Here is a 26838-nt window from a genome sequence, read left to right on the forward strand (position 1 = left end):
CCCCGCAGCATCAGGAAAATTAAACCGCGCAGAAAGGAAACGCTTCTCTCCGCATCCGAGGGACGGATTTGCACAATGCAGTATGCTACACGGAGCGAGCAAGATTTGGCACATATCCTTTGAAAACTAAACAACAAATGGAGTAGACGTGAATTTTGTGGTTTGATACATGCAAGATGACTTAYCCTACTGCAAGCAATTTATTGGTATTGTCAAGGAAATACCACCATGAAAATCAGATAACTTGTTTCAAAGTGAACGCAGAGAGAGTCGCTGTTTGCAGGCATTCTCCAGGGCAAACGAAGCTTGTCCCGAAAAGGAAGACGTGAAAAATGCTGCCTGTAGAGGTATGCTCCAAACTGCTATGCCCTACAGAGGCGGCTGGAACAGCAGTACTGATCAAACGCTTCTTCTCAGTGAGGTTACTGAGCAATACTGTACTATACTCAGTATAGCCTCTCACAATAAGCAATTAACCATTTAATTTTGGTCAAATGCCAACTTTTCAAAGCAGCTATTTTAGTGACAATCAAGGAAATCCAAATATAAAGAGGAAAGACCAAATTAAAATCATTTGCAAAGTACAACATTAAAATACACAATTACAAAATAAATACTACAAAATAATTAAAATTACTGCTACAAAGTTTCTCTCTTTTTCTTAACATTCAATTTTTCCGAAATGTTTTTAAATCAAAAAAATGCACCAAAAGTAATAAGGAAGAACAAATAACCACATGAATAATGTGATATTAAAATGTGATTTAAAACAAATGGTGTTTCACTTGTGCCCTAATCTATCAAAAATTCCACGTAAACTTAATTTCCCTGATAACCTGGGAACAGAGCTGCCTAGCTCACAYGGCAGCACAGGAGTCAAATCATTAGATTAGGGACAGGTTGCAGTTTATATCCAAAGCCAATAACGACAGCTACTGAGTAATTGGTCCCATTTTCTCCAGTCACCTGGGCTTTTACTGAAGTCTCACCTGGTTTCCCACTCTTCCTAACTTTACTCAATTTGTTCAAGACATCTGGACCACCATCACCCAAAGTAGTCTTCATCAGGCAAAAATGGCACACACACACAGAGTATAAAAAGGAAAATCAGCTAGCATTGATCATTTCTGTCATTTCAACAGCTAATGCGCACTAAGACAAATAAGAAATATTTAAACTTCAGGGTAACATTTGATAAGCAAGAAAAAAACAAGTTGGCACTATATGTTGACTGCGTATTTAATGCATACACATCCAATGAACGCCTTGAACAGCACTCAGAACACAACGCTGAGCACTGTGCAGACGTCAGGAACACTCTTCTGTTTCATATAAAATTTTGCCTAAACATTATTACATTAAAGTATCGTTAATTTTTTGGCTCTTTCTTGTTTCCATGGGGTACTTTAACATATTGCTGTGGCCCACCGTCACACTGCGATGCGCAGGCACCCCAGCACACACAGAGGCAGGCTGGAGTCCCGAGCTCCCCGCGGGCGCCGGGCCACCTCCAGGGCCTCAGGCTCTGTCAGCTGTAAAACGGAGRCAACCCTTACTGCCTGCAGCGCACTCTCAGACGCGCTCACGAGAAGCGCCATGCAAGGCCTAGGTATTCTCTACTGCTGTCCTCTCACTGAGCGTAGGTATGTTGCAATATTACCAGAACTGACCTCTTGAAATAACAAATCTGGCACTAAGCAGCAATGGTGCAATTAGAGAACGGCACTTCCTTCAGACWGCAGAATAAGAGGTTAACTGATAAAACGGGGGCTGCTGTTCAAAGGGGGAGTTCACACACATGCCCTGATATTCATGCTTTTAATTTAGTTGCACAAAACAAGATTACTGTACAGGCAGTTGTAGGCACAGAGGCACTCTCTATTCTGCACTACTTTACTGAATGAATAACACCATATTGGCACCTACCAAGTGAAAAGAAAAAAAAAAAAGAACTGAGAACATATTCCTCTCCCCCTTCAAAATGCAGGAGATATTCCCAGGAGAAATAACACAAAAACAGATGGACCGGGACTGCCTCTGACATCAGATCTATAAACCAAACTTTGTCAACACGTTCGGGAGTGCTAGGGCTGGGACGACGCACAGCTCGCGGCCAGCGCCGCCGCGCCGACAGGCTCCCAGGCGAGCAGGGCGCCGGCGCGGCGCCTTCCCGGGCGCCCGGCCTCGCCGCATCTGCCGCTCGAGCCGAGCCCGCGTCCGCACGCGTCTCCCGACCGCAGGGGGAAGCGGAACGGCCCGGGATTTGCCCTGCGGATGCCCTGAAGGCAGGACACGGGCCACAGCAGCCTCGACGCCCTCCACGAGGAGGGCGGAACCGCGAGGCGCCCGCGGCGCCGCCAGAGCGGATCCCGCGGACGGAGCGGCGTTACCTCCCGCTTCCCGCCWTCCCCGGCGCGCACCAAGGGCTCGCACCGCGAGGGCGAAGGCGAGCAGCCGGCACCTCGCGTAACCGCGCGCTCAGCTCCGGTTCTGAGACAAGGTCCGAGGCAGAGGCCGAGCGCCAGGCGCCCAGAGCTCCCGGAGGCCGTCCCGGGACGTAGGGGTGTTCTCCGGGACGGGCTCCTGCTCACACGCGCGCGTTTCTCAGAGCCCTTTCGTGTTACTGTTCCGCGATGCGCCTTGCAGCTTGCCCTCCAGAGAGCGCGGTGAAAAAACGCTGCGTGTTATACTAAGAAAAGATAAAATTATGGCATCGCAAGCCCTTTCCACAGGGAAGTAGAAAAGCCCTTTTTGGTGTGTCCATTTTTATACCCGAATTCCTGAGAAGGCTCTCTCAGTAGTAAGTCTGTTTCAGTCTCTCAGGCTCTTACAGACATTTAAATGTCTGACACRTAAATATTATAGACTGCTTGTTTTAAGAGTTTTTAAAAAAATAAACTGGAATCTCAGCATTCTGAAAGAAAGGCCTAATGTTTGCTCTGCACAGCTTACAGCACCCATTAAAAACCTTCTTTAAAGCAATACTGATAAATTACTGCAGTGAAATAGAAACGATGTCAGTAAGAACTAATGCTTAACACATTGCACTAACTTAACAATGTTTCAATTGCCAACATAATAGGCACTAAGAACAAAAGTTTAGATATAGACTAAATCAGTTTTTATTGTAAGAGCCTATCAATGAACACAGGAGTGCRAGAACTATGGCTCAAGAGGAAATTCGGCTGGAAATTATTAGTGATAAAATAGTAAATCTTTGAGTAATTTCTATACACAAATGTTATATATTTTGGATATATTATAGAAAGTTGTGCAAGTATCATTTTGTGCAATTTGATACTTTTTAAAAACTTTATAATACAATGGTTACTTTCAACTTTTTAACATATAGTCTAAGAGCAAATAAATAATCTAAAATCAGCTCTTACAGTCTTCTTCGTAGGAACTTTACAATAGCTAAGCTATATGCTACGGAAAGCTCCCCTGATTACTTAAGGAAAATTTAGAAAGTCTTGTTATTTTTGTGGTTGCTGTTCATCTCTGTCTTTTTCATTTCTGGCTCTAAGTCTGCTTGCTTCTGCACATTTCATAGTAGGGGAGGGTGTTTTAGAAACAGAAAATGTCACTCAAAACCATAGGTTAGTCTTGCTATGTTCCCATGTTTTCTACATTTGCTTATTAAAAAAAAAAAGGGTTTTGGATGCCTATTTTGATAAATGAATCCAAGCCAATCTAATTCTTTTTCTTTTCTTACGGTATACTAACGCTTATTGGAGGACGCTTATTGCTGCCATAAAGCAAATCTGCTCAGACTTACCCTTGTAATCATCAAAAGTAATCGTACACTTCACCATATAAAATTCTAAGAGTAAATGCTTACTAGTTTTTCTTTACTGATTTTAGTTCATAAATTCAAGGTTTAATTTAGTAGATAGTGAGAGCTATTTCCCTTTTTCCATAAAAGTTTGAATATTGTACCTCATTCTCCATTTTTTATGAACCTTTAGCAACAGGAAAGGTAATGAATAAAATTATAGATTGTGCATTTATTTTATAACCATTCCTGAATCACCAGATTGATTTTTTTAAAAAACAATCCAGAATAAATCACGKTTTTTTTTCTTTTCACTTAGAAAACAATGGTGTTTTCATACATTCAGAGCAAACCAGGCAACTTCATTTTAACATGTTTACAAAGCTCATGCACTCCGAGCTGCCTGACTTCTAACGGACTCATTACTAAAGTAATGCTTGAAATAAACAGATACTGCTCTGTACCTGATAGCGTTGTTTGGATTTCTGCTAGTGTAAGCAGAGCATCAGGTAAACATAGTGCTTCCAAAATTTAATAATATTTAAGGAACAAAGAAGTAATTTCAGAAATGAAAAAGTCTCTTGACTGTTTTCACAGAACAGGAAAAGATTCAGATAAGATTATGATGGCATATGTATCATCTCTTCACTCCTACTTCTGTTAAGTTTTAGTTTATACAAACTAAAACTTGATATATAAAAAAAAAAAAGCTAGGCTATCTAATATTACTACTGTAACTCATTTATTCATTCCCTCTCGGAGTCCAGACTATAATGCCTGTATTTCATCTCTGCAATTTTCTTTTGTAATTAAAATGTGGGGTGTATTTTATATATATATAAAATTTGTCAGGTGCTAAAACACACGACGGTCTCAGTTCCTAATCCCACGCTTTATACAACCCAATGTAAAGAGAAGGCAGATTCAGACTCCACAATAACTGAGGTTCTGAACCACAAGCAGCACTGTCACAAGGAAGAAAACTCTGATTAGCTGTATGGTAAAGCAAACAAAAAACCTCTGTTTCCTTGATTGGTATCACTAGCCTGAAAATCAAGATCCTATTTTTTTGTATGAGTTGCATTCCTCAGGGATTTCTATTAAAGTTACAACAGTTGATTTTGAATTGAGGAGAAAAARAAAATAACGTACAGTGCTGTCTTCTGGTAAAAACAAGCGAGTCCCTCATAAACAGGGTCCCAGGTCACATAACCAGTGGCAACTCTCTGTGTYGGCTAATCTACGTTGGTTTCAAACCTGGAGAGAAGAAAAGGGATCATTAGACTTGACAGACCCTGAGAAGGAAGCAAATTAACAGAACAAACAAGGACCCACCTAAAGGACACCCCACAGGACAAGCAGAAGCAAGAGCAAACAGCCAGTATCATAAATAGTTACAGATCATTATGCAATGAAATAATGTGGTTAAAGAGCTCTAACTGTTTGCTCAAGGATGTACATTCACATAGCTTGGCACCATGAGCCTCAGTCCCAACAACCCCTTGATCTTTATTATCAACCCCTTGACCATTTATTAATGCTACAGCTTTCGCAACACTCTTGCCTCTCGTATTTTATTAAGCAGTATTTTTAAGGCAGGCTTTTTGAGACTTTCAACTGGTTAAACTTCTATTGTCTTTAAAAATATCTAACATCCTGAAGAAYGCGAGTCTAAACCTTCAGCCCTTCAAGTTGTGCAGCAGCTCCAGAAGAGCTGTTCAACATGACAAATGTTGAGCCCGCTAAAGACATGGGCAGAACACTAATAAGGCAGGTGAGCAGGAAGAGATGCTCATGGTCCTCAGCATATGACACAAGGACCTGGATGCAAGTAATTTAGAGGTCTTAAATTCAATGCACCACTGTCACAAATAAGTGACGTTCTGACTTATTTCATAATAAACACACAAGAAGGCAGGCTGGAAGCATAGGCAGCAATTCTGCAAGCAACAGCGGTCCTGCTGGACACACATATTCCATATGCAAATACATCAACACTACACTGTAAAGATAGATTTTTTTAAAAAAGAAAAACAAAAGAAAAAACAAAAACCCACATTTACTTTCACATTAAAAGGAAACCACTCTGCTCCAGTCTGATGTTGTGCTTGACCCCCCCATCACAGAATTTTACTCCATTACTCCAGGATCAGGCTACAGCACCAGGCACAGCTGGAGGCTGTCTTCTGGGAAGAGAAGACACCCACTTCCAACTTCCAATTAATGATCTATACATCATATTTCTTGGTAAACCATATTTGTTTGGCTTCATCTTGCAGAAATTGGATTAACGCTCTCTGAACAGTAAATGAAAACATCTTTTACTATCAGTGAGGGTCTCTCCACACATACACCTGCAAGACCACATCTACTGCACCTTGGATAAACACAATGCAGCAAACTTCAGCCATTTCTTCTGTCTCCTTGACTGCCTTCAGTCTCCACCTTATTCCTAAGTATATTTGGATTGTTTAAACTTTTATTTACATTTCATATTGCTTGAGTTTGTAGTACTTTTGTTAGTACAACACCCCTTAACTGTCACCATAACTTAAATAACTTCTTAGACAACACGATTTTTAGTTGGGAATTTGAGAATATGGACACATTTTTATTTTAAACAGTTTTACTTTGAAGTCTAAGGAAGACTACTGTTAAGGAAGAAGTCTGTTCCTTTTTTCATGTCTGTAGAAATCAGAGTGGGAAGGAAAACAGACATAACACAAAGACCTGCACAGACCTGGTGCTGCTTCTAACACGTGGCAGTGACACAATGAAGGTGGGGGGGTGGGACACTTATTCCAACGCAGCGGGAATCTAATTCTACTGCAGATTCAAAAAATACACACTTTTTACTCCAAATAAATCCTTTGAATTTGTGCACAACAAAGTTTTCCAAACAGACAGTGTCTGTCACTTATTTTTCCTAGCAATTTGAAGAAGCAACATTGCCTTTAGTATGCCAAAAACACAAAGCTGGAGGGGAAGACAAGCACTGAACCTGCGCTCTAAAAACCAAGCATGGTATGATCCAGTCTCAAATTCTGCTCTTAACACTTTGTCTACCAAGGTAACCATCACTCAAAACAGACTTCTAACCAGACTTTTAGTGCCAGAATATACCACCAGGTGGCAAGATTGCAAAATAAAGATTTTTTAAAATAAAAATAAATAAATAAATAAATAATCCTATGATGGTTAGTGTCATTTGAAGGACCCCTTGCTGGGTAATGGCAAATGTTCTGCGACGACTTGGTAAGCGCTTATAATGTCCCTGCATGGGTCTGTGAAATAAAGTATTTTACCATTTCCTCATGATACTTCCTGTAGTTAATTCACTTACAGTAATCAAAACTCAAGGTAAAATTCACATCACATGAAACAAAGAAATTTCAAACACAAATTTTACCTCTTTAAGCCATTTCGCTTTTCCAGCATTTGCCTTCTGCTGCCTTTTTCTTTGAGGCAGATTTTACCCTTTTGGAAATGCACTAAAATCTTACACGACCACATGGAATTGCACATTTATGGGAGAACACAACTGGGCAACCCTAGCTAATAAAGGTGCTTTGTTACAAGGGAGAAAAGACCTTATACAAAATATATGTACAACCACTTAAATCATTTGGATTTCCTGTGGTATCTAAATTCCTCATATTACATCAAATTGATCAGAGGGCTGGAGCACCTGCCCTATGAGGAACAGCTGTGAGAGCTGGGGAAGAGCAGACTGAGGGGGGCTCTGATCAATGTGTACAAGTACCTGAAGGGAGGGTGTCAAGGGGACAGGTACAAACTCTTTTCAGTTGTCCCATGTGACAGGACAAGAGGCAATGGGCAGAAACTGAAGCACAGGAAGTTCTGCCTGACCATGAGGGGGAATTTCTTCCCTGTGAGAGTGACGGAGCACTGGAAGAGGTTGCCCAGAGAGGTTGTGGAGTCTCCTTCTCTGGAGATCTTCAAGGCCCACCTGGATGCAACCCTGTCTACCATGCTCTAGGTGACCCTGCTGAGCAGGGAGGTTGGACTAGATGATCTCCAGAGGTCCCTGCCAACCTCAACCATTCCATGATTCTGTGAAATTATCTATAGACCAGGACACAGGACAGCTGCTTTTAAGATCTGCCGTAACAGGAGTGGATGTGTGCAAGAGAAAACAGAGAGAGAGGTTCAGTGGTCAGAAGTTCGTAGAGAATATGCGCCTTTACRTCATCTTTTTAATGCAGACTTGAGGAAAAGATAAGCTTTCAGAAACTATTCAGAAATCTATTACTACAGTGTTTCACCCCTCAATCTCAAAGAGCACAAAGTAAGCACGCAGTCCAACATACCTTTTTTTTTTTTATATATATATATATATATATACTTATACACATACATATGTATGTATATATATGTAAATAACAAGAAATCAAATATTAGTAAGGTTTTACTTTCCTGGGAACAACACAGTTAACCAAGTTGTACAGCTGAACAAGCTGATGAATAAGTTCAGTTGATCCTCAGATACACAACGCAGGAAAATGATTTTCGAAATACTCTCTTTTTTTTTCTTTCCATTTGTAGTGTGGCACCTGCTTAATAACACACAGCTACACTTCACAACTGTTTAAAATATTGTCATTATCCTTTGAGCTATAATAAATTAGGTAGGTGTAAAATAATCAGGATGTCAAGTACATTAAATGTCAACTATAAATAAGAACCAAAATTGGAATCTCTCAAAGATGCTAGCACTCCCACAGTTGGGCAAAAGTGTTAACTTCAATAACTACCGCCATTTGGAACTTGCGTTATTTTATAAACCACATGAAATTCTTTGACTTAATGGCATCTATTAAGTTATTTTATATATATAGTTACTGTTATTATAAGCTGATTTGGCATTAGAAAGTAAAAGCAAACACTATCTAAGTTATCAAGAAACCTTCCTGTATCAAAATAGATTTTTATTTGGTACTCTCAGTTCAAACACTTCAGGATATTGTTGCAATAATAATAATAATAATTAAAAAAAAAAAAAAACCACTTCGAAGGAGAGAAAGGGAGGGATGAGTTAATGCATGAGCCTATATAACACAGGAGAGCACCAAAAGTATAAACTGTAAAATAAATTGCAAAGTTATAAAATTTTTCTTCATCTATTAAATAAAATGGAATGTTAAATCCACTTTTTATTCCAGAATTCAACCACCGTCAAAATTAAAATCAAGCACTCTTTCCCCCAGTGAATATATGCTAACTAGGTATTTTAATTTGGAAATATCTAAAATCTAAATTAGAACGTAAACTCTTCAAAGAAAGACTTTTGTTTCAGCTAAGTTCACACCATACTAGCAAGACATGTTCTCAAACACAATTTAGGCTTCTGGACTTGATTGTAATAGAAGCATTTTCAAAACATTATTCTGTGAGACTTAATATCTATTAGGAGATGTTTGCTGAAAATTAGGCAAACATGCTTTTGTCTGTAGCGAGCTGCTGCTGCAACATTTGCATTTTCTTCCATACTACCGACTCAATTTTCTGTCTGCACTGCATGACAAGACTAGTCTTGAAAGATGCGCAGTATTAAAGAATGACCCTCGTTAGACCCTTCAACTGAGAAATTCCCCCAAAATATTCTGTGACCTTGACCAAGCCACAACTCCATCACAGAGAGGTTATATGGCAAGAATGTGTCACAGAATACTGAGGTACTTACATACTCCAATAAATGTTGAAGAGATTCATAATCCTGGGGAGAAGCAGAACAGAAACTTCTCTAATCTCTGCTCATTCAAACTCTAATTATTGCACTTGCTTCCACTCTTGGGCTTCTATTCTGGGAAGAGCAATAACAGAATCAATTGATTGGCAAACGGGTCAAGAGAAATTGGAACAAAATCACCAGATCATTTTGTCTCAGCCATGCAAAGCTATCATCCAGTWGTAATAATGCCATTGACTCTGATTTGATTTGAACTGAAGTTATCAAGTATCAAGGTTATAATCAAGAATCCCAACTATGCCCCAAGTAAGAGAAATTTGTAGTGGAATTCAGCAGAAATCAGGTAAGTTTTCCTTTCATGTTACAGAAAGCATCTTACATTTCTTTCCTCTATCAGCATATATTTTTCCATGTTTCAGCATTTTTATATTATAAGAGAAAACTTCTACTCTTTGGAATAAAAACAACAAATGTAAAAGCAAAAGCACACAATCTTACAATCAGTTCATAGAATTAGGGCAACAAGTATTTACTACCCTGGATTAAGACAAAAAGGCTCTATCAACTGTTTGGCATTTGATAACAAGCCATTCTCTTTAATTCAATAGTACTATTATTATCACGCCAACTTAAATTATGCTTCTAACACAAGCCTACTAAGAAGGTAATAAGGGTATTAATAATTGGCATTAAAACAACATTAAGGTATTTGTCGGCTTTCTTCTTTGCCTCCTGAAATAGTACATAAATACATAAGCACATAAATCATATATGACAAACTAGCCTATGTCACATAGCTGAACACTTATTCCTGAGGATGTCAAGAAAAAATGTATTTTACCTTCCTGGAGAGTACTGTGAACCAGGCCCAGACTGAGACAATTTAGGTACGTGTCCATATAAACACACACACAAGTTCCTCCTCAATGTTCAGTAACTCTTTCTAAAGCACTTACTCTATAAAAGGAAAAATTCCTGAGGGAGCACATACACCTGATTTATTTCGGGAAACCAAAGAAAAATAACAAGAGTGCYACCTGTTCTTCATCATGAATACTGGAACCTCCAATAGATCGATTTTCCTGTTCAACATCCTTCGCAACATAAACCTGGCAATTAAACACATATAAAACCCTCCTTCTGGGCAGAAACTGGGTTAAAAAAAGGGGGGGAGGGGAAGGAAAAGGCTGCATTAACGTCAATTAATAGGAGAAAGGAAAGATTCTTCCACAGTAAACACACTGGAGCAGCAGGGTTTTCCCCAATTTTAATTTTTATAGAACTATAGTGAATATCCAGGTAATACATGTCACTAACCCAACATCTTTACCAGGAAACGGGAATAAGTTATTATTAAAAAGGATAGAATAAGCAGACTGCATTTGCAAGGAAAGCCAGTTTCCTCCTTCTATAAAGGAAARTCATGCCTCACAAATCTGCTGGGAAAAAAGCACGTGTCCAGGGCAATTCAGCATATACGGCTATAGTGACATCTCACGGATAGTAGGCTTTTGAAAATGTCTTCCCGAAAGACATTTTTGCAGCTCTGCAAGGATCCACGCAGTGGCCTGGAGGCTCCACACTCAAACACCAACTGGAAGGGGGCAGGCAGCGACACAAAGCCTGGTAAAGGCACAAAGTTACGCAGGCTAAAATACAGCGATAAAGAGAGTGAAAAGGTTTTTCGAGACCCTGCGTCTGCGAATTAAAATGGCAGATGGAACCCAACACGATGCCCATGTGAAAAACAATCCTGACATCATGCACCAAGCCTGGTAAAGGCACAAAGTTACGCAGGCTAAAATACAGCGATAAAGAGAGTGAAAAGGTTTTTCAAGACCCTGCGCCTGGGAATTAAAATGGCAGATGGAACYCAACACGATGCCCATGTGAAAAACAATCCTGACATCATGCACCAAATGATGCTCGCCAAGCTGGTCATTACCAGAGAGGAGCCAAGGCCTGGGATGACAGTGGCCTTACCTCGTACAACATCCTTTAGGTTCTCCTCCGCAACGTCTTTGGGCACAAACACAGAGTTAGGTAACAGTCATACAATACACAAGTGCTACCCCAAGTATTTTGCTTATAAAAACGCCACTCAAGAAATCAGTGCTCTACGCTAAGGGTCTCCTCGCACAGCAGTCACCACTGCCTGGTGGTTTAAGGGACTCTCTTCATGGGGAGGCAATAATTTCTGCTGAAGGGGATAGCCACTGCTGGGAGCTAACTGATGATCCCCACTAGATTTCTAAAGAGCAAGAGGTGTGAGAAAGGTTTTAGAAGGCCTGAAAAGACCCCAAACACTGGTGAATGTTGCTTACCAAGCAACATTTTAGCCCTGCCCAAAGTAAAATCTTTTTAATGCAACTGTTTTACTGTGGCAAAAAGGTGGGAAGTGGTCCAAGCGAGTATTGTAACTTCTAAGAGCAAGATGTGATGTCAAAGAAGATTAGTATACACCAAGTTTTTCAGAAGAAGCTCCACAGGGAACAGTCCCTACAGACTGGTTTACACAAAAGCAGAGAATGATAATTTATCTATTGATGGAATCGTGCGCTAGTGATTTATATAACATCAGCAGAGTCCCTAAGTGTAATTACAGCCATATACTCAATCAGGGACTACATATTATTCCATTCTCGTTCTGCTTAGAATCACATCCAAGACATTCTAAATTGTACTCAAGTTACTGCATTAAAATAAGAAAAAAAATCTGCTGTATATTCTCTTGAGAACTTTCAGAAGGATGCTGTTAATAAATATTGAAACAAATACAAAAAATGCCAGAAAAGCAGTTTCCACAGCAGAAGTGTGACAAATATTTCCCATTAACATGTGCATATGGTTTCACTCAAAACAATTTTTCTTGCAAGAAATGTGTTTATGTAATACGACTAAATTGTTGTATTACCAAACTGACTGTAAATTTATGGTTGAGGCCATTTTTTTGATGTAGGCACTGTAAAAATTTAAAAYGAAAGGGAAGAAATTCAAATACACATACGTATGAAAATAATGGAGGTAAACTCCTGAAAGCAATCCTTATTATTATTATAAACAAGACAAAACAAACCAAAAAAAAAAAAAACTCAAAACTTGATTGCAGTCCTCAGCTCCTAACAGACGCCAAGCCCAGGGAAGGAGCCGGGAGGCCGGGTGCCAAGCCTCCAACTCATGCAAAGATGTGGAGACACAGAGACACATGGATAACTTTTTGCACTGCACAGAGTTACGAGGTCTTCTGCGATGAGCAGGGGGCTCRCTTTTCGGTCCTCGCTTCAGGTATCACCCGCGTTCCGAGGGGAGTTCCTTGGCCTGTTTCCTAGCCAGCAGGCACAAATGTGACCACCCCACTTCTATGCCTGAAGCCTAACACAGGATGGGGGGGGGGGAAGGAAAAAAAAAAAAAATCCTGTAAAGAGTATTAGAAGTAAAAATCAGAACTTCACCAGCTTACAGACACACGAACTGCTAAYTACATGCCAAAACTGGTCCCTGAGTGAGTTTGCTATTAGTTAGTATACTCCCCTCAGCAATATCCGCATTATGAATGCAAGGTAAGTTACACCCAGGTCATATTTACCTTAAATGCTTTATACAAATTTGTTATCTAAAGGGATTTAAAGGTCCTATCATGCAGCAGGGGCCAACTACACCGCCATAAATATTGCAAAAGCATTATTTGAGTAACCAGTTGCAACAGTAAATATTTTWAAATAATTTTTAATCCAATTTTGTGCTTGGATAAAAGAAACAACTTGAATAGAGAAATCTGTTGAGAATGGTAATTTTTCTCTTGGCATTTGCTTGCTTGTGGAACTTGCGTTAGCACTCATGCTTCACATGACTGAAGCGGAGCTGATACGTGCTAACGCTGTGAATACCGCAGCAGCTTCTACGCAGGAACGTTAATAGCAATTCACACAGAGCAACTGTCTAAACTGAGGGTCATGTCACTTACGGTACCTCCACCGCCGACAGAAAAATGATGTCCAATTCCGGTTTTTGCTTCTAAGGAGAGGCCTGTGACACATCTCTAGGCTTCCAAAGCTGGGAGCAACTTCCCACGAAGGCACCAAACACGAGCACCGGACAAGACCACTAGTATTTTGCCTCCGAGAGCGGGRGCAGCTCCTGACCCTGGCTGAATCCTCAGCTGCCCTGAGACGTGGCAACTGAAAGGTGYGGACGAGAGTTTCTCTCTCAGGAGTTCTAAGGCCTTAAGTTGCACCTCCCTGCCGCAGGCACGAAACCCCACCGCCTGCCTGCCCAGCCCTGYGCAGACGCTCCCATCGAATCGTTTGCAACCGGTTGCTAACTCTACCTTAGACCACCGTAATGCCGGAGTTTCAAAGACACGAGGGAAAGCACAAGTCGAGAAAACAAGACGATGGCTCAACAGACAAGGAGACGTTTGCAGCTGGGAGATCCGTGAAGGCACAACGGCACGCCTACGCTCCTCAGCTTCGAGCGACACTGCCTTTGTCAAGCAAGGATCCTGCGTGTTCAAGGAACGGTAAAAGAGATGAAACATTTGAGGAGGAAAAACAAATTCTTGAACCCTCAAAACAAGTGTTCAATGGTGGAAGAGAAATATTTTCAGCACTGTCTTCTGCCACAGATATGATTGCAAGGATATTTTTCCTTATTTTCAGAGAGCAAAAGCAAAAATACGAAAACAAAATAGCAAATTGCTTACCCTGCGAAACAGGTGRGGCAAGTCAGTCAGAAGTTATATGCACACAATTGTACGCAAAAAATCTCACCAATAACCCACCAATATACAATATTTTGGGGAAGGGGCACTTTTCTCACCAYCATCACTACTACAGTTTTCTCAAGGTAAGGGTCTGCTGCTAATTGCAGTCCTGATAATATCCAGRAAAAAAAATGAAAAGTATTATTTTTAGTATTAGTAGTATTGAATGCTTTCTGCTTTGGATGCAACGCCCTCTGCTTCTTATCTACACCAGAGCAGGCACAGAAACAYGCTACACTCCTCATACACAGAAGAGCAAGCAGGCACTGGGTTCARAACTGCTAGTCTTCCTCCAGTTTAAGTGAAGTTAATTGAGAAGGACACTTSCAAGAGAGAGGTCTAGTTGACTTGCTTTGCTCTGTAGGTTGTAGGAAACATTTTACCCTGTTTCACCRGAAAAGCACAGTGCTTTTACAGAGTTCTAGCAGTCCTGAGGAGCAGCAGAGCCAAGCCGGCCGATCAGTTGCTCTCACAAGATTAGTCAACACAATAATCTCAGCTGTAGGACCTCCTAAAGACTTTCTGTTACCATGAGCGTTTAACGTAGTACTTGCTGAACATCACAGCAGAACTCTGAATAAACACTGAGTAAAAAATACACCAAGTATTTCAAAAGGTACTCAGGAAAGCTTCATTCTGACCAACAYGGCTTTCTTGGTTTGCTGCTTCTTGAGAACTACAGCCGTTTGCWGTGCAAGGGACAGCTTTGCATTTTTTTTTTTTCCTCTTAGACTATTACCCAAAGACACCAATAAAACAAGTAAGCTTCTGCAAACTGGTAGATGAYGGCCTTATACAAAACTCATCAACTTTGACTTGAACATCGCCATCACCAATATGTCAGCTTATTTCCCCACTCAGAATCATCAACCTTGACAATAGCTTTCCTAAGTCAAAACAAATCAGCAGAAATACCCAGTTTATTTATTTTCAATGAATTTAACCTGGCTCAAAGGAAAACAGGCAAATAGTATTTGCATTTGAACCAAATTGTATTTGCCTCTCCAGATTTCTCAAACTTGGAAGAATATCYGTACAAGTAACAATAATAACTGTTTCTTCCTTTAAATTAGCACTTAAATAAATAAAAGCTTCCATAACCTGCAAGACTTCCTTACCTGTTCAACTCTTTAAGGGCTGAAGGGTTGAATGAGGCAAAGAAATTTAATACAGGAGCAAATGAGAAAATAACTGTTTTGTCCTTGTTTCAGGAGGAAAAGATTTTAAAAAACAAACAGCCAAAACATCCCTCATGAACAGACCCACGGGTGGTAAGCACTGAGCTGTAGCTCGGATGGCCCCAAAACACCCACTCGGTGCATAGTTGGGCAAAACGTATCTCACAGCCCTTACCGTCTTTGCAAGGGCAGCAAGAAAGGCCGCCAGGTTGGCCAGAGCTTTACAAGGCCTCAGAGCCCACCGAAGAGCTCCGCGAGGCCACCAGCCCCCCCACACCAAGGCAGCGCTGCTGAAAGAGCTTCGCCTTCCCCGCCTGCGTCCCGGCTAGCCAACGCGCTGCGAAGAGCCTCGCGCTGTCGACTCCGACCACGCGTACCCCCAAGCCTGCCTCTCGCCTAACCCCAGTGCTCACTAAAACTGCACCTTAAAGCAGCGTGTGATCAACCAGAAGAGCGGCTTAAAACCATCATTCACACAACTCATGGGCTCGTGGGTTATTTATGAATTTGCTTCTATTTTTTCACCCTCAAGGTTTAAGGTGTGATTTCAAATAACCCTACAAATACAGATGTAGCTTATGTAAGAGCAAAAGAAAACAAAACAGACATTCCCATATAACTGCACAATGACAGAAATAATCTTTACAGAAAAAACAGTAATACTTAGTTCACTTATCATAAAATTCAGTAATTTAACAAATATCTGAAAATGCAAAAAYATGTGGGCAATAACAGGAAAAAAATTGATCTTAATTGAAAAATAATGGCTTGTCTCAGTTTTATTTTCTTTGCATCTTTTTAAAAGAAAATTTAGACAGCTCTGCTCTMATATTGAATCTAAATATAACTGCAATACATCAAGCAAAATAACTCTCACAGGAGAGATGACATATCACTAGCAACCAGACCCTGATGTGGATCAGGATAATGAGGAAGACTGAGGAGAAGGAACATGGAGCTCTCTTCTGCACAACATTTTCATGCACACTGTRTATCAACACAGTCAAACTACACAGTCACCTTGTTGAATAATGAATAACAAAATGAAAAGAAAATTACGGAGCAGTAAGCAAAGGAGAAAAAATTCAAGTTGACATTTCAAATGAGAGGAAGTCACCGAGAGGTTCATAGTGACTGGTCCAGATGGCAGGAGCTATTTTGGCCAGACTACCTGGCTAGGATGGGAGCCGTGGTTAGGTAAGCAGAAGGGGGCAGGAAGAAAGGAAGGAACAAAGACACATGCACAAAAAAAAAGGGGGACTGAAAATGGAATTTTTACCCTGCAGTCCTCCTAATTCAGAACCTTGTAAGTAAGAGAAAGTTACAAAATAAAATAGTAACTCACTCTGACTGTTTAAGGAAACCAATTACTGTTGAGGGTTATGGACACAGAGATTCCTTTTGGCCAGCATAAGGATTAATTACCTCCCTCATGCCTGGCTTTCTATAAACATAATTAAACTGACTATTTTTACGAGCAAAGCTTATGTGTGCTTTAGGCACCATAAAGTATCTTGCCACATAATTGTATTATGCTTTCCCCCATCAACCTCCCTTGTAGTACTGGAAATAAAGAAAGGAAAAACCCTTCTATGTATCCCTTTTTGTTGGTTTGCCTTACGGCTCAGTGCATATTCTATCTGTCAAAAGTGATTTCCCTGCTCAGTGAGCAAATATTCTCAACACTGATTTTCTTTTGTATTTACTACTATTAGACAATGATTATACAGTCACAGATAATGGAAATCTAGGCAGGTCAGCCTGCATCAAAGATTTATCTCTAGACAGGAAGTCTAGTTTCATTAAATATAAAAATACATTTTTATGTAAGTGGAACACAGGGTTGCTCTGAATTAGCTTTGAGACATAGGTGACAAGGGACAAAGTTACAACTAAATTATGAAAAACTTAATAAATGACAAAAAGAACCTTATACAACCCCAAGCCYGCATGTTATATGAATATCGCACTTTGAACAGAAAATCATATTAAATAATATTTCAGAATATGACTAGAGGATTTGAAATTAGACTATTGCTTATGTCCTGATGCTTGTTAAAGACAAATATTTATATTCTGTTGTTTAGGACTCCATCAAGAAAGGAAATATGAGGTAAGAAAATGTAAAACAAGCCCAGAACTGATCTGAAGTAGTTTTTGTACGCGCAGCCCTCACCTAAAAGGAACGCGAGTACAAAGTGCAACTGCAGAAGAAACCCTCCGCGAAGCTGACGGTCAGGAACAGGCACGCCGCCCAGGGCGCTCGCTCCCTTCCGCCGCGACTCCTGCCCAGAGAGGCACTTACAGGCCAGCACTGCGGTGGCTCGGGGGGCTCCCGGGCCACCCCTCCTTCCCGCTGCTTCCCGCAAGCCTGGCGGCGGCGGCGGCGGCACGGAGGCTCGCGAGGGGCCGGGCCGTCCCCTCGGAGCTCGCTCCCGCTGCGACAGCCCGCTCGCGGCTGCACGGACGCTCCAGCGGCACCCGCACGCGCCACGGGAGCGGCAGTCCAGAATCGGAGGCCGAGCACCCGAGCTGGAAACCGTCCACACGGGTARCAAGGAAAGGATGTGATTTTCTGTAAAGGTGGAACTGAATTAGGGGCTAAGCGTACACAGCCAGTCAAGGAGCTGAGGTAACATGCATTTGAAGACAGCTAACTTATATAAAAAAAAAAAAAATCTACCGTGCAATTTGGTAAATAAACTATCAAAAGATGCCAACATATTGGATGTCAAAAGACACCAATTACTAAAGTAATGGAGTAAAACAAGAAAAAGGAAAGAATACACCAACTATGTAAAAGTAAACTAAACCATATATAGCTACTGACAATGTATGAAGAGCAGGCATGCAAAGAGCTTCCTTTTCTTTAAGGAAAATGAAAAAAATAATGTATACATAAACAAAAACCTAAGTTCTCTTTTTTTAAGTCATGCAATGGTGTCACATGACTTTAAATGAAAACTGAAATCAAATCAGGCTTGTTAAAGTTATTGATAAAAATCTGTTTAAAAAAAAATGAAAAACAACAAGGCTTCGCATTTTAGTGTTTAGTAACAATTACCAGTGGTATATGTTTCTGTATTATTACAGAAAAGCATAAGGGCACACCAAAAAATTAGGAAAAGGTGCTTCCTGTTAGATAAAAGTAATGTTAGAATTATTACAGAAATCAAAATACATCTAGAAGATAAACCGTAACTTTTGAAATTAAAGGCCAGTATGTACTCTGGAGAACATKTACAAGATAACAGGGAGATCTGAACAATAAAAAGAAATGCAATGATGATTACAGCGTACAAGATTACGCTGTGGGCAACAAACAAAAATAGGCACCATTCTGATTCCACATACTGTCAAAATTATCTTCCAATGGTTAGGAAAACTGTAGACTTTTCACAACTCTAGGACACACAGTACTCCGTACTACTGCTAACAGCAATAAATTAAATAAGTAAAAATAAGTAAAAAGTTCAGCCAGAGGAAAGCATGCCAGTAAAGACAAGCCCTTGAGAAGGTACTATTCCTAAGGAGATACAAATTCTGAAAGCAGAAACTGGACAAAAACCTCTGTGACTAGCAGAGCTAATGAAGCCTTGCGCCATTCTCTTCTATCTAATAATACGCAAGCTTAAAATGGAGCTTTCTGCACAAATTAGTGACATTTCATAAGATCTGATTCCCAAGGAGGCTTTTGGTAGTCCACAGAGAGCAGCAGCCTTTTTCTGAAGGCTTTTTCTTCCTTCAGCCTGGTCATCTGTTTTCACTGCTGGCAGGAACTCCACATCTTTTTGTCTCTGCCTCTCTGACAAACAGACTAAAATTGGCTCAAAGAATCAAGACTGAAGTGTGGGGAAAAAGAGGATGAATGCGAAGATGCACTAACAGGTTTGATCTGAATATTTCTGAGGGCACCAACTGCCAGATCCTTGCAAGTCCTCCTCAGTCATTTTGCCTTCTCCCGTTGCGTGTTCTCCTCTCCAACCTGCAGTCACAGTCACAGACTAAGTCAGAAAAGGAATGTGGGTCCAGCAATGAATCACCTCTCAATGCTTCTYCTCAGGAGACTCTCTTCCTTCTGGAAACGAAACTCAGCAAGTAATCATACATATGCAAGAGAAATCTCAACAAACTAGATTTATTATAAGCCTAAAACATCAAATTAAAATAACTCCTTCTATCTAGACAAATACTTTGCGCAAGTTAAAAATAAGCCACTGTTTATTAACAATGAGGACAGAGAAGGCAAGTGGTCCCAGTGAACTTGTCAAGGCTTCACAGCACCTCATCCTGAGGGAAGCTACCCTACTTTCCAAAGCAGTTTTCTTCAGACTCATCACTTTCTGCTAACAGATGGGATGCTGAAGATAGAAAGAAGAATAGTTTATGCCTAGCACTAAGGAAAAAAAAAATACTCAGCAGTGAGATCCCATAAAGCTCTGCAGCAATCTGAAAAAACAGTGACTGTCCTTCACCTTGTAAAGTTTGAAAATAAAAAAAAATGTTGAAAACAAAGGMGCAAAGATTTTTCCTGCTGCTGCCACCAACGTTCTAGATGCATGATCTGAACTCTTCCAGCCATATTTTGTCCCATGCTCCTCTTCTACACTTGCTTCTACTTACTAATTTTCCTAATTGACTATCAATTCTATACATAAAAGTAGTCATAAGAAATAAGGTTCTTCAGAAGTCTAAAATAAAAATAGAATTCTATCAAGAAAACAGCTGCCTCATACTCTTAAAATTAAAAAATATGTTTTTCTGTAGGAACAAAAACATTTGGACTAATCCTTAATCCTAAATTCCTATCTGGATTAGTTTCTTCACAGAGTGGTCAGGATTTCACTAGCTTAGAAAGGCACTGATGGCAAAAATGGCAAAATAGTACATAATTATGCAGCAGCAAATGCAGCATTGGGATGCATACTAAGTAGGCTCTTTGATGCAGATAACACTTTATGCCTTGCCATTGAGAGACGGACTTTTCATCAAGTTGTGGTGATTAAAAAAAAAAGGTAAAACTATCACTATCCTTAAATCATGTAGCTGATTTCTTTTACAAAGCAAATTATGAGTGCTGTGGGATGATTACTTGCTTTTCCCATGTTCTGGGCTCCTTGTTTTCTGCTAGCATTAGACACATTCAGTTCCTTCTGTAATGAAGGAGCTAGTGTGCTAACTAATCTTGTTGCTATTGGATACTTTGAGATTATTGCATGAGTACTTCAAATGTCTATAATTCTCATTCAAATCATTTCTTTCTGAGGGACTCTTATTTCAAGTTGGCATATTTATCAAATAAGCAGGAATTGGCTGCTTTGCTCCTTCACTGCTAATGTTCATACACTGGTCAACATTAAGTCTTGCTGAAATTGTTAGCACCTCAGGTAAGACGGACTTGTGTTTACAAGGGATTTTAGCTAATTCCCCTGATCCTTTAGGAGATATCTGGAACATACAAATGAAGTCACTCTGCCCTCTTCTCCCCCCTCCCCCCCTTTTTGGGGAGGGATTAGGGGGCAAGGAAGGGAGAGAGGGAGGGAGGAACTGCCTTGAGGTCCTTTTCTTGTGACTGTGATTAAATAGGACCTTGAGGTCCTGTTCTGGTGACTATTACCTTGCCAGTTATTCCCTCAACGGAAAGCCAGCAGATTTCCGTTCATACCACACAGTTAAGTAAAGAGAAATACCATAGACACGTTTCATGTAAATACCAATCTCTGCTTCTTCAAGAATCAAACATCAAGGATGTTCGGGACCTGATATACAATGTTCATGATGCCCAAGCTCCTATGTTGTGCAACTCTGAGATTACACTAGAATTTCAGAGCAAGAGATGGAATCGCTTATTAGCCTTTAGTGCAAAATCCAAGAGCTAGTTCATACACCAGGGGAAAGCAAGGATTCAGAAATAAATGCGTAAGTACTCCTTCAAGTAAAAAGCTTCCAGTTCTCTTCTATCTAAAAGAAAACAGGTCATCATCAACAGAGTAGGATGGGAAGCAGGGTGAGAAYGTTTCCAAGCAGGTTTGCCTTTCACTGGGTAGGCACATAATTGCATGACTGATTCTTAAACAGAGGTGTGATGATAGTGAAGCTCTCCAGGCTAAGAATTCTCAAGACTTAAAGAAATAAAAACCTGAAGTAAATCAAAGATAAAGGTTTAATGAAAGTATTATTGTTTCTAAAAATTATTTCTGTAAAAAATACAAGTGTTCAACAGAAAAACAGAATATAAATATACATACTCACACCCAGAGTTATATAAACAAAAAAAAAGAAAAAGATCAAGCACACCATAACTGCTTGCACATAATAGATGTCAGAATATTGCTAGCTAATTTCATGCACCTGCCTCCAGGAAGCTAACTTCAACCTCTGCAGACCTCAGAAATCTACAAGGATCTGGATGAAATACAGAAAATAAAACATGAGAGATCTCTGTAAGTGCCTGCGACCACAGAAGTATATCYGATTTCTTTTTTGCTTCATAGTGTGAACTTAAAACTGCACTACTGCACTACCTTGGCCATTTTGAAAGGCKCTCTCTTGGAATCAGTTGACGAGACCCTTCAACCGAGACATGCCACTGAAGAGATCAAAAGCAGACATTCATCTACAAACAACGCAACGTGTTAAGCCAATTATTACAGACATAAGATTAAGCAAAGACTAATCCACAAAGTATTTCTGTGACAATCTACTTAGCTGAGAGTTAAACAGGTACCATCGTTATGAAATGCAGTGCAATATCATGATAAAGAAAGTTTAAACCAGTTTCTCATTTCTCTAAATTTTTTGCAAAAATTTTATATAGGTCTTAATGTGCAAAGTATGTGGTTGGATAACTTCATTGTGTTAATTTGAAAGCAGTATAATCAATACATGTTTTAAAATTCAAAACATAAATAAACCCTAAGTCTTCAGGGATTTCTTCTCCCTAGTTCTGAAATAAGTTTTCCTTGAATTCTCATTCCTTGCCTGAAGTCTACAAGAAACAAAGACAATTTCCAAGGTTAACCTCGACTATGAAATGGATTACAGGAGCCTTTTGTTCAGAGAATCCTCACTACTATACATGGCAAAGTGATGAAAACAGTCAAGGATTTCTGGACTGGTCATCAACAGAGTGATAAAAGATGATATTCAGGAGGAACATTCCTCACAGGGAAGACTGCTCATGGATTTCCTTTAATTCCTTCAAGTCTCTGGTTTCTACTTGCAGCCATCACAAAAGCTAATTGCAGTGATTTTGAGAGTGGCTGGAATTTTCCCAGAAATGTTTTCAAACACATTCACGTTYGCCTGGCAGACAATAAGCCCACTGCTGATTATAAGAGAGATGTTATTAACGGAGAACTGGCCGGCTGAATTACAAGGAGAAACTTCTGCAAATACAAAACTTACTTCGCCTCCTGCGCCTGGGTCAGTCCAGCACTGGGGCAGGGAGCAGCACCAGCGCTGTGCACAAACCCCGTCCCGTCAGAAGGAAGGTTCAAGAGTTCTGACCTTCGTTATGAAGGCTGCACAGCTCTGCAGCCAAGACTCGGGACTTCACTTTTCACTAATGGAAATTCTAAAGTAAATTCAATCAATGTTGGCAATTAAAAACAAGTCCTAAAATTGAAGGTATCCCGTGTTCAATGATAAACACAGGAAAGGACAAGTATATACATTTTTTTCCTCTTTCAAAARTATCTTAATTCCATGATAATTTTGAACTCTCTGGAGTGCACAACTATGATAGCTGAATCATAGAATCGGTAAGGTGATCACATTCTAGCAGCAATATGATAAAGGTTAAATAAATATTTCATATCAAGAAATGAGAAAAGCCTGAAGAATATTTATCTGATCTAAAAAAAAGATGCTTGATATGCAGATTTTCCTTCATTTAGGATTAAAAGAAAACTGAATACCATTAACAACTAAGGGTGGGAATTAGAAGTTAAAGCTAACCTGAGTTACCAGCACACTGTACACCAACATAAGATGACTTCATATCAAGCCTGAGGAAATTTTATCCACAAATACAGAAGGAAAAAAAAAATCAGATCAAGAAAAATAAGTTCTTATTTAATTTGTCTGACATCCCCACTGTTACAGTGCTCATTTTCAGTATTATCAAAATAGAGGTAATTAGGTTGGCATTAAACTACAGTACATAAAACCCCTTTGAAATTCTCATTTGCAAAGATGTTTAACCATCATCATCATCTCAGCAACTAAACTTCACACTTTGAAAGTGAATATGGAAAGTCTGCTTAATTTCCAACTACGTAACACGTACTAAACGCAACAGAAAGTACTACAGAATAGAACATATCTACCTGCGCTGTGCCCACTGAGGGCAGCCTGGCCCAGTCCTCTCTTACACGCTCCCTTCCGGTATTTATACGCGTTGCTACGACTGAGACATGCCACCAAGACAGGACACCGGCAGCCACATGAGTGAAATGCATTAGTGTTATACACAGTAACGCAAACCTGCTCTTTTTTCTGTATCCTATACAAAAGTTAAAYATCTGAAACTACTTTTCTCTTAGACAGTTTGGCACAAGTTATTTCTGAGTGGGAAAATTAGGAAATGATGCTTTTAATTCTTTTAAGAAGTCTTTTTCTCTGATTATAATGATCCTTCACCATCTGAGCAGGAGGCAGACACAATCTCACTGTAACTTTCTTTTCTTAAATAAATGAGCATACAATCAATATTGTGGTGTAAAAACACTTACTCCATTTTCAACTTTTTATGTCCAGTTTTGGAGATTACGGCACATCTACCAGATTTGGTTGCTTTTCCTAGAGTCTGAGATTTGATTTTCTGACAAGGAAAGGGGTATTTCACTTGCCAATGAAATATTAAAAAGAAATCACAGCAAACTTCCATAGTCATATTTGTGCAGAAATATCATTTATATTTGCATCTTCTTAAGTAATGTTATGCCACGGAAAAAAGTGATGTTGCTTTAGATCTGATGTGAACTTTGCCCATTCCTAGCCATCACTACATTGGGTAAGTAGTTGCATTGCTCACTGCATTTAAACACAGGCATGTCTGACTCAAACTTACTGAAATATATGCACTCTCAGCTGGCATACCTGAACCTTACTTATTTGAATTATCAACTTAAAAAAACAACCTATAATGCAATAGCTGTTTATCTCATGGCAGCCTAACTGTAACAGGAACCATTTCAACTTCATTTTTTTCAGCTAGAAAGTATAATCTTTTATTTCTAGCCAGGCGATGACTATACCAGAAGACATCGGCAGCCCTCACAGTTCAGAATTCCTTTATGTCTGCTGCCGCACGTAAACGGAGGAGATAATTTTCAGCCTCTGGAGACAGCCCGTCCAGAAGTAGCACTGATTTCTTTAAAATGGAAAGCAGGTTTTATTTTGGGTTACATCTTCTTAGACTATAGTGTGCTTGCACTGCATGTTATATGTTTATATTCCTATGTTACATACTCTATCAGCTACATATTCTTAGGATCAAAGCTGCTGTGTAACGGGATATAGAACTAAGTGAATAAAAATTTAATTCTGAACCACCATCTCTTTCATCACTAGTGCCTTTTGACAGAATTAAACTGTGTGAAAACTCCCAAATCATTTATTAATATAAGATGCAGAATCAGCACATGAGACTTGATGTATAGCTATAGAAATCATAGTATTTTAGGGAAAGCATTGCTAAGTGTCATTTATAMAAATACTTCTGTGTTTTGGGTTTTGGTTTTTTCTACCCCAAATATTCAAGCCTTTCATTGAAGTCTTCTTGCAATTACCAGTAAATCACATGGCAGAGCAGGTGAGTGTAAGTACACAGGAGCTGCTCACAGCATGGGTATTCTAAGGCAAATGCAGCACAGAAACCAAAACAGCTTTTTGTGAGTCAAGACGCAGGCACGCGTTAGTGTACCATAACTACAGGTACTCTCCTTCTAAGTGACACAGGTTATCCTATCTAAAAACAAAACTGGACTCAAGTCCACACTTTCAAAGCCGCTATGAACTAAAGAGCACTTGACAGTAGAGAATTTATAGGTTCTAATTTTAGAGAYATCACATGCACAAGATCCAAAGAGAGATGCACTATAACCCACAGTAATAGAGAAAAGGGGTATATTCAACAAACTCAGCTTCATTTTAAAAAAATATATTTTCTAACTCCATAGAATGAAAGGAAGCTGCAAATTTGCTTCTTGCTTTTCTTTTTTTCCTCTTGGCTTTGGGTACTCAAAAGTCACAAAAGAAGAAAAAAAAAAGAAGTAACAAGAAGAAAGATGAAAACCATACTCATTATTTTTAAAATCCCATGTTAAAGCTCATTTAATATTTGCAATCAAGGGTCATGTACTTTCAATGTTAGAGCTGCCAACATTTGCATCTTAAAAATATTACTGGTACGCAGGCAAGGAATAGTTACAAAAGACCTGACTCCTGATTTTGCCTCTTACTTACAGAACGAAAAGACAGGACAGCAGCAACAACTTGATGAAAAACCTTCTTTAAGCAAAAACCCATTTTTGCTCTCTAAATAACCTGTATACTTAAAAAAAACCACGGAGAAATAGGCATTAGAAGCAGTCGCTCCCATCGAAGTTTGCTACACGCACGCAGGACTGTCGCTGTGGATACAGGCGCGCAGGGCGCCTGGCCGGCCGCGGCCGGGGGAAGCGGGCCGCCGCCGAGCGCCATCAGGGAGCCCCGAAAGGGTCGCAGCTCCCGGGAGGATTTTCTGCTAAACCCCGTCTCGTTGGCCAATCTCCACTTCAAGAGGTAGAAATACAATTCAAAATGGAAACACCCGTTTTTCATGTGCATGGCTGTTGTCCCAGAACAAAATACTGATTTTTTCTTAAGCATCCATGGTTGAGTCGTGAGACATTTAAAGATGGAAGCTTTAAAGAAACACAACTTTGTCCTCAGACCATCTTTTCCATCTAGTGTTTCTGCCAACACAATATTATCATGACATTAGCGTAAAAGRAAAAAAAAATTAATGTGGGACATTAATATAGTTACTGTTACAACTCCTAAAAATTCCAGTGCAAGTCCTTCCTGAGCATATTTATATAGGATTATTTCTGGTCAGCTTTTTCCTTGAACTAAATTATTAGATACATAAAACTTCGGGACAATACCAATGCCATAAACATCATTATAGRTTTAGAAAGAGAGTTTATCAGTGGTCCATTTAATTCTGTATCGTGGCTTGAATGCTTTGGAGAAAAAAAATTCCCGAATAGAAGTTTGTCAAGCCTGTAGCATTGTAACCCATCTACACGGAAAGCTTCCTTGAACTCTTCTCTAGCTCTTGTGTACAGAATATAAATAAGTAATGCTTTAATTGCAACAATCCTYAATTTAAAAATGGAATATATGTAGATTTAAAAAAAATACA

The 26838-nt window shown here is 39.7% G+C and overlaps 1 protein-coding gene across 8 annotated transcripts in view; it reads right to left on the reverse strand.

Annotated features, from left to right (window-relative positions):
- Positions 1-26838, reverse strand: part of ATP2B2 (ATPase plasma membrane Ca2+ transporting 2) — a 374808-nt gene that overhangs the window by 255240 nt on the left and 92730 nt on the right. For all 8 annotated transcript variants that reach the window (XR_014895541.1, XM_085302465.1, XM_085302464.1 and 5 more), the window contains exon 3: positions 4928-5032. The gene's annotated coding sequence lies outside the window, so the exon portion shown is untranslated. The remainder of the gene's footprint in view (positions 1-4927; positions 5033-26838) is intronic.

Source organism: Rhea americana, unplaced genomic scaffold (assembly GCF_003343005.1).
Source record: "Rhea americana isolate MKP2758 unplaced genomic scaffold, rheAme1 scaffold_19, whole genome shotgun sequence".
In the NCBI taxonomy this organism is placed as follows: domain Eukaryota; kingdom Metazoa; phylum Chordata; class Aves; order Rheiformes; family Rheidae; genus Rhea; species Rhea americana.